Genomic DNA, 9,909 nt, shown 5'->3' on the forward strand with positions numbered 1-9,909 from the left:
CACTTCAACATAAAGAAAACAAAAATCATCACAACTAGACCAATAAGCAACATCATGATAAATGGAGAAAAGATTGAAGTTGTCAAGGATTTCATTTTACTTGGATCCACAATCAATGCCCATGGAAGCAGAAGTTAAGAAATCAAAAGATGTATTACACTGGGCAAATCTGTTGCAAAAAAACACATCTTTAAACTGTTAAAAAGCAAAGGTGTCACTTTTAGGACTAATGTGTACCTGACCCAAACCATGGTATTTTCAATCGCCTCATATGCATGCAAAAACTGGACAGTGAATAAGGAAGACTGAAGAAGAATTGAAGTCTTTATTATTATGGTGTGGTCAAAAAATATTGACTATACCATGGACTGCCAGAAGAATAAACAAACATGACTTGGAAGAAGTATAGCCAGAATGCTCCTTAGAAGCAAGGATGGTGAGACTTTGTCTCATGTATTTTGGAAATGTTATCAGAAGGGACCAGTTCCTGGAGAAGGGCATCATGCTTGGTAAAATAGAGGGTCAGCAAAAAGGACGAAGACCCTCAATGAGATGGACGGACACAGTGGCTGCAACAATGGGCTCAAACATAGCAATGATAGTGAGGGTGGCACGAACTGAGCAGAGTTTCATTCTGTTGTACATAGAGTCTCTATGAGTCTCAACTGACTTGATGGCACCTAACAACAACACAACGTATATTTTGCTGCTCATTCAGTCTGGACTAAACTTTCTTCCTTTTTTCCCCCTTCTTCATTTGTTGACTTTGTCATTCAGTCTTCAAAGTTCAGTTCAGGCATTGTCTCTCCCCAGGTAGCCTTTCCTGACAATCTTCTTTTTCCCAGGCCTGTTCAGAGGCAGTATGGGCTATATAATTCCACTGGGTTCCCATAATTCCCTACACATAAGTTCACCAACATATTGATCTATGAAAAGAACAGAGATGTTGCAACCACACTGCTGAGTTTAAACCATGGATTCATTAATTACCAGTTGCATACTCCTGAGTATTTTAAACTTTCGGAACCTCATTTTTTTTCTCATTTGCAAAATTAGAATAACCATTTCATGCAGGTTTGTTACAAAGATGAGTGATATTACAGAAAAAGCACAGAGGAAGTGTTTGTACCAGATATCATTCTATTGGCTCTCCCTTCCCCAAGTCCACTCTCTTCCCTTCACACTACTTGTATCAGTGGGCTCCCTTGCTCCTCTGGCTTGACTGTGGCTGCATCCACAGAGGAGCATAGGCATATCATAGGGTGGAAGGATACTGAAGTCAAGGATCAGGGTATTCAGCCCCCAGCACCCTCCCTGCCTTTTAACCAGGGGTTGCCTATATTCTTCTACAAGGTCATAGCTCCTTCCGGCTGGCTCAGTCAATACAATGACCTTCTCTGTGCTCCAGCAAGTGTTCCCTCACCTTGCCCCTTCCAGCCCAGGGTACTGCATTATCCCTTGTTGGTTTTCTTAAACTCTACCTCCCTACCCCCACAATCATAAATGGTCCCTTTATTAAGCCTCCTCAAAAACCCCATTTGAGTGTGTCAGCTGTTTCCTGCCAGGTCCCTGACCAATACCACATTTAATATGATTAAGAAAATGCACTTAATAAACTGTCCTCTGTCTTTTGACTTATCTGACTCCTTTACTAGACTATGAACTACGCCAGGGCAGACATGATGACTCATTTGTCACTGTTATCCTCTGTTGTCAAGTACTTCGCTTGGCAAAATTTAAGTACTCAATAAATCTTTGTTGACTGAGTGAATGAATGATGGACAGAACATGTATTTTATGATTCCTTATAAGTGAGTATTGCCTCTTGTTCTTTCCCGGTGCTAAGCACAGTGCTTCACATTGGGTAATCCAAATAAATGTTTGCTGTGTTGAATGTAAAGTTATCCAGAATTAAGAGTATAAAATGATTAAAAGGAATATTCCAGGGCAAATTAATCTTTGGGACAGTCAACAGGCTCTCAGGTTTAAGTACCATATATAATCAACTTAGCAAGATGGGCAAGCAGGCTGAACTAAAGGTAGGGAAAAGAAATTGAGATTAGGTGCATACGATCATAAACCCATACCTAGGTTAGGAATCTGTGTAACTATTCGAGAAAAGTAAATTAAGAAGGGATCATTCTGTATACTAGTCAGATAAACAGTTTTTCAACTGTTGTTTTGTATAGGACATTTTTCTGGCACATTCATACTTGAAGCATGATCACAGAGGTTAATTTTTGTTCTAACCGTAAGATGTGTGTTAATTAATGCTAATGTGGTGGAGTAAGTCTAAGGTTGCGCCTCACTCTTTATATCCTATTTATCATGAGGATCACTGGGAAAGCAGAAACGATAGGAGCTGCTCAAGAAAATATAGTTGGTTTCAAATCGCCACTCAAAAAATTGTGGCTTGTGATGGGAGTGGTCAGATTTGGAAACAAATAGTTTAAATATTCAGAGGCAATGAGATGAAGTTTGTGAAAAGATTTCATAATCTAAAGCTATGAAATAACGTCATTACTTTTAACAACCTTTGGAAACAGACTAGGTAGAAATTATCACTTTCATGTTATATCTATGGATGGTTAAATTCAAAGAAGTTAAGTGTATTGCCCAAAGTCACATAGAACACGGCAGCAGCAGAACTAATTTGCTGCCCAGTGCTTTCCACTTTTCCAGGATCTCTTCTAACCCCAAGTTGTCCAATTGTTTACTTGACTTTATGTAGATACACTTTCCAAAGTCTATCTTCCTTCTAAGTGTTCTAAGGGTTTTTTTTTTTTCCATTGTAGTGAATTTAATTTACCTATGTTTTGACACTCTTCTATGATGCTTTAGATAATAAGAGATTAGCCATATTGATAAAACACTTGAGAATTTCTCATGTTCACCTTGATTTTGGTTTGAGTTCTGATGTCCTCCTGGGGCTACCCTTTGTCTGTGAACTTCTTTAAAGAATACGCAAACTGTGGAATGACATTGTCTATACCAATGACTTCCAACCTATGCACTGCAGAGCCCTTAGAGAATGTGCAGTTTTTGTATGGGGTCCTGAATACTCACAGACATTCAATGTTATGTGAAGACAACTTGATTTTGGACTTCTAGCCTCCAGAACTATGAAACAATAACTGTTCTCATAAACCACTCACTTTGTGGTACTTTGTTTAGGCATCCTTAGGAAATGAATATAGTGGACATCAGCCATGCTATGTTATGATGACACTGGACAGTGATTATTAAGATTGTGTTTATGTGTGTGTGTGTAGAGTTGAAGGGGAAAAAAAACAAAACAACAACATGTGGTCATCAACTCTCTACAACTGATACTTAAATTCACTCATTTATTCAATAAATATTGCTGAGTATCTGCAATACCCAAAACCCTGCACCCTAGTGGTATCCTTAGTGTGGTATCATTAGGGACACAAAATGGCTACTAGTAAGAGGTAGCTATGTGACCACTAAGCTGGAGAATGAATAAAGAAGACCAAAGAAGAATTGATGTCTTTGAATTATGCTTTTGGTGAAGAATATTGAATATACCTGCCAAAAGAATGAACAAATCTGTATTGGAAAAAGTACAACCAGTATTCTCCTTAGAAGCAAGGATGGTGAGATTTCATCTCAAGTACTTTGGACATGTTATCAGGAGGGACCAGTCCCTGGTGAAGGACATCATGCTTGGTAAAATAGAGAGTCAGCAAAAAAGAGAAAGACCCTCAACAAGATGGATTGATACAGTGGCTGCAACAACGGGCTCCAACATAGCAACAATTGTGGGGATGGCGCAGGACTGGGCAGTGTTTTGTTTTGTCCTACATAGAGTCGCAATGAGTCAGAATTGACTCAATGGCACCTAACAACAACAAGAACAACAACATGGCCACTAAGCATTTTGCAAAGCCACTATACTACATGTCCTTTAGATACACAAAAAAGAAGATATAACATCAAAACTGCAAGCTGCTCAGAAAAGAACAGGTTGCTCTGGTGACAAGCAAAGGGACTTTCCAGAAGAGGTAACTTAAGAACAGACTGCCATGATAACAGCAGATAGACTTTCCAGGAGCACAGCAGATGGAACTTTTATACCCAACCCCACTGCCACTGAGTCTATACCAACTCATAGCGACCTTATAGGACAGACTAGAACTGCCCCATAGGGTTTCCAAGACAGTAAATCTTTACAGAAGCAGACTGCCACATCTTTCTCTTGTGGAGCAGCTGGTGGGTTCAAACTGCTGACCTTTTGATTAGCGGCCAAGTGCTTAACCACTGTGCAACCAGAGCTCTTCTGTAACTTTCATAGAGGATTAAAATAATGCTTACCCTTACAAGAATAGTTTAAAGTAGAATATTTGAAAATAACACTAGGCAAAACCCATGCATAAGAAAGGGGGCAAGTCAGACCCCAAATTGAGACCCATCCTTGATGGACAACCACCTGATCAGTCAGTTGCTTCACCCCCTGACTGTAGGATGCCTTGCCATCAGCAACATCACTCTTCATCTTGTAAGACCAAAAAAGAAGAAAAAAACTAAACCAAACTCACTGTTGAGTCAATTCTGACTATACAAGAGGGCTGCTTAATAAACTGCCAAACATCCTTGCTGTGCCTGAGTCTCCTCTGTCACAGATCAAACCAGAAGGATACTGAATCACCCCAGGGAGCCCCCTCACATTATCCAGGGGTCCTGAACATGAAACTAGGGTATAAGTCATGGGCCCCAACTGCCTTTGAATTGAATGCACTGGAGTCAAACTCTGAATTTATATCCAAGGTCTGTCAGTTAAAGTTTTTAAACCGCAGGGTAAGAAAAAGGGGAAGGGAATGAGCATATACTTAGAATTTATTCAATAATTTAAATTATTACAGCCTTAGTGTCCTCAGTCTGATCTCATAGGGCTGTTTCGCATATTAAACAATATACTACATGTTAATCACTCAGCACACGGCCTGGCATATATTCCGTACTTGATAAACGACAACTGTTATTTTTAGAGACCACAGACTGGGTGCTACCATGTTCATTGCTACAGGGTTGCCATTACTTCTAGGCCTTTTCAGTGCACAGAGCTAAGAAATACCTACTTTATTAGCTATAATTAGATATCATTACAACCTGGACCCTTCTCTTCTTCCCAGCATCCTTACTTGTCCTTTCCCTCCAATTAAAACCTCATCTCTAAGATTTTGAACTTCTACAATTACACCAGGATGCCATGCTTGCTTAGAATTCAGAGCTTAGCACATGCTCTTTCCCCTACCAAGAATGTTTTCCTCTTTTATTCACTTGCATAATCTCTATTCACACTCTAAGATTCAGCCGTGGTGTCATAGCCTCCAGAAAGCTTTTGCTGATCTACCTGCCCCCTCCAAGGCTGGGATGGAGGGCTTTCCTCTGTTCTCTCCTTGTACCCTGAGTTCATCTTTGTCACTGCACTCATCACAGTGCATTTTAATAATCTATTACTATGTTTGATGCTCCCTTTGAATTCAGACCATTGAATCATTTTGGGGCAAAGACGTGGTTTCACACCAAGTACCTGGTATAGTGTCTTTTACTTTAAGTATAGTTTTGTTAAATGGATAACGAATGGATGGACAGATAGTATTTTTTTTTAAACGTATGTACACACTGCTATGATAAAAGATAAATTTACATTAGAGAATTACTGAACTGACAATTTATTGTTTCATTATCTCTGTTCAATAAATACTGAAACACACCGGCTTTCTCCTAGAGGATCTGTCGTTTATTGACATTTAAAAATGTTTCTTTTCGCTTGCAAGGGCTATGCATTTTAGTTCTACATTTAGGTCTGCTCTGATTCATCAGAGGCTATGCTGTCTCTTAGCAGCCGTCCCCTCTGCGCTTGTACACAGTTGTATCTTTCTGCTAATCCATTTTCTCTACAGTGTGTCATAAATTATACCCTCTGTTCTTGTAGGGCAGATTTTATTCCTTGGTAATGCTATTTAAATAATTTCTAATAAAGATTTAATTACAGATGGAATATGCATTAAGGGAAAGCAGAATGAGATCTGTGCACAATCAGGAAATGGACTCCCTGAAGATTAACACCCTCTGTCTGCAGGATGATTTATAAATAGTTCAACTGAAGCAAGGACAATATAAGTCATTCAGCAGTGTGTGGACCCAAATTTACTTAGCACTTCAACAGCCTGTGAGGATCAGCTTTGAAGGAAGTGTTAGCAGTTGATTCGGGTAATCTATCACAAAAGACCATCTTCAGACTGGGGCAAAGGGTGGCTAAGACTTACCTACAGTCTAGAAGCCTATCAAGAACCCAAAGCTGATTTTCAGAACAATTGTGAGCTGTGGCTCAGGCAAAGTATGAAGTAAAGAATGAGATACAAGAAGGATTAGTACTGTAAAGTATAACCAGCAAGTAAAATTAGTATCAGCATGAACGATAACACAGTAAAATGAAATATCTTTGGGACTGGGATTCCACAAACAGATCTAGGTTGAAATTTTGCATCCACAATTTACTAACTGTTTGACCTTAAGCATTAACATCAGTTTTCTTAACTATAGAGGAATACATTATATATCTTGCAGGCTCGTTTTTAGGATTAAATTAGAAAAATTATATACTAAATGCCCCAAAGTAGACATAAAGTTAATAATGTTGCATGAAGCAGTTGTTGAGTAACTGCTAGGTCAATATTAGACTCTTCCTCTTTCCTAGCTAGGCATCTGTTAGGGAGCTGGTAAAGTGTGTCCCCATTTCTCTTCTCTCAGACTCTTCTCATGGTGAAACTTCTCACCCTCCCACTCTATGTTGAGCTCATTGCTTGGCCCCACCAACCTGGTTTAGTGCCTGACACTATACCTTAAGAATTCCTGGGCTCATCTCGTTCACACTTCTTCCCCACTCACTCTAGCTTTATCTTTCCTGTGTCAAAATGCTACCATGTGACCGTAAAAGTTCATCCATTAGTCTAAAATGTTAAAGTGTGTAAAATAAGTGCAGTAGGTACATGGGTGTTCATTTTTCCCCTGTATGTTTGAAATATTTTAGAACTTTAAAATGTATTTCATGAAATATGAAAAACAGGAGAAAATGTAATCTATCTCTCATCCATTTTCAATTCTACACACACACACACAAACACAATCATAATAATCATTGTCCAACATTATCATAATTTAACATAGCTGGTGTCCACTGTACTCGTTTCCTAAGGATGCCAAAACAAAGTATCACAAAGTGGTTGGTTTATAAGAACAGAAATTTATTGTTTCATAGTTTTGGAGTCTAGAAGTCCAAAATCAAGTTGTTGGCAGTCTTGGTTCCTTCTGGAGACTCTGAGGCAGAATCTGTTCCTTGCCTCTCTCCTAGCTTCTGGTGGCTCCTGACAATCCTTGGTATTTCTTGGATTGTAGTTGCATCACTCCCAGTTCTGTCTCCGTCATCACATGGCTGTCTTCTCTGTCTCTTCTGCTCTTTTATAAGGATACCACTTAAGTTGGATTAAGACCCACCCTAATCAAGTATGATCTCATGTTACTTAATTGATTGCATCTTCAAAGCTGCTATTTCCAAACAAGGTTACATTCACAGGCACTGAGGGGTTAGGACTTCAACACATCTTTTTGAGGGACAAAATTCAATCCATAATATCCACTAATTGGCTGGATATTGGCCAAACATGAGTCAATTTGTTCATCAAAAGAATAATGAATTAAACACACTAAATACATAAATACTGTAGAAGTCTAAATATCTTGGTTGTGTCTAGCAGTTGCCAGGGCATCAAATAATTATTCTGCAATTTGATAAATAAAAGGATAAGAATTAAGCATTTGCACTGCCTTTCTTATACGGACTGTATTTCAGAGTAACCAACTAGTTAATAAGGAAAAGTTATATTTTACAAAAAACCAAACCCACTGTCATCGAGTCAGTTCCTACTCATAGCTATCCTACAGGACAGAGCAGAAGTTCCCAACAGGATTTCCAAGGAGCAACTGGTGGATTCAGACTGCTGACCTTCTGGTTAGCAGCCGAGTTCTTAACCACTATGCCACCAGAGCTCCAAAGCATAAGTTAATAAATGCATAAGGACAGAAGCTTAGGAGTCAACACCAAAACACTTTCATCTTCATCTCCCACATTTAGCCCATATCAGCTTCTCTTGAATTAATCACTTACATATCTCTGAAATCCACTCACTTCTATCCATCTCAGAGATCTTCTCTCTAGTCCAAGACACATCAGTTCTTGTTTGGATCACTCCCATCATCTCCTGCTATTTCTACATACACTCTTAATTTCATCTCTACACCATCCCATATCTGTTCTCATCACAACAGCCTGAATGAAATCATTTAAATGCACCTATGATCACAAAAACTGCCTTTAACACTTCAAAGACTACCATCCTGCCCATGTCTGCATTTGCATACTCATATCTCATTTCCATAGATGTTTGGGCTATAGCTCCTTAACTACTTACAATCCTTAAACATGCCACATTGCTTCCCACTTCAGAGTCATTGCTTATGCTATTCCTTCTACTAGGAAAGTTCTCACTCTCACTGTCCTCTCCCTCACCAGCCTTCTACAGATTTTTCTGATCTCACCTGAAATATCACTTCCCCCAGAAAACCTTCCTGATCATGCCCCACGAGACTAGATAGATCCCTCTGCCATCTTTCCTAATAGAGCTCTTTAATTTTCTTTATTATGGAAAAAAATTATTTAAATGATACATAGCTATAAATATTATAAAGAATAACTAAAATTAATGTATTATTTAATAGATTCTCTTTCATCAAGGTAGAAGTCTCTCTGTTGTGCTTACTATAGCATCCCCACTTCTGAGTATATGCCTTGATAGTTTATGTGCAATAAATACTTACAGAGTATTTACTGAGCCCTTAATTCTACTTAATAGAGTATTGCTTTAGCTCAGGTGTTAAGTCAGAAAAAAATCTCCCAGGACAGGATAAGACACTTTCAAATCATATAACCTACAGACAACTAGAGAAAGTAAATCTGGAGTTCAGGCAAGAACCAGCCTAAACAGAGTTTGATATTTAGGGGGCACATACTGGCCTAAGACTATTATACACATGGGCCAGAAGAGATAATGGCCTATTTTGGGGAGGAATAAAAAAGTCTGTCAATTTAAGGAAATCAATTTTGGTATGGAAAATAAGAGGAAAAAGTCCATTTTAACCATTCTTATATGCAGGCTCTGAGGATTATGAAAAACAGACTTGTAAGAGCAGAAGCAGCAAGCCCAGTGGTATGATGAAGGCTTTCTTTGTTATTTCACCAGGAAGCCTGATGGGGAAGGTGGGGGCCAAGTCTAAAACAAAATTCTTAATTAAACTGGATGTGAGAAGTTTGAGTTCTGCCTGCAAGTAGATGAACAGAATTACAAAAGGTCTCATGTGGGTGTAAGTAATACAGAAGCAAGACTCCCCAGAGACAAGAAGCCCTGTGTTAATCTCTTGTGGTTCTGAAAGCAAGGAGGAAGAAAAAAGATTAAGCCTCCTTATGGAGATCATGTGATAACTTCCTGATCTCAGCCACACACTGCTCCTTCCACCTGAAAAGGCTGCTTTGAGTCTCAAGAAAGTTGTATGGAGACAGTTGTATAACAAGACGAACTGTAGCAGAAAGGACAGGGAGCAGAGCAGGCTGACAATCCAGAATCACTGGGATAAGGATGCCTTTCCTATAAATCATGCTCCTGAGGGTCCACACTGAGGCTTACTTCAGGACTTTCACTTTCTTTCATCAGGAAACCAGCCAGTTTTAAGTATGGAGCAAGATAAGGAAGGGAGTCTTAGGGGAGACAACTTTGATTTTACTACTCTCAACCATCTGATCACTCTTCAGCCCAAAAAGAGATCACCTTA

This window comes from Trichechus manatus, unplaced genomic scaffold (assembly GCF_000243295.1).
Source record: "Trichechus manatus latirostris isolate Lorelei unplaced genomic scaffold, TriManLat1.0 scaffold00302, whole genome shotgun sequence".
NCBI lineage: Eukaryota > Metazoa > Chordata > Mammalia > Sirenia > Trichechidae > Trichechus > Trichechus manatus.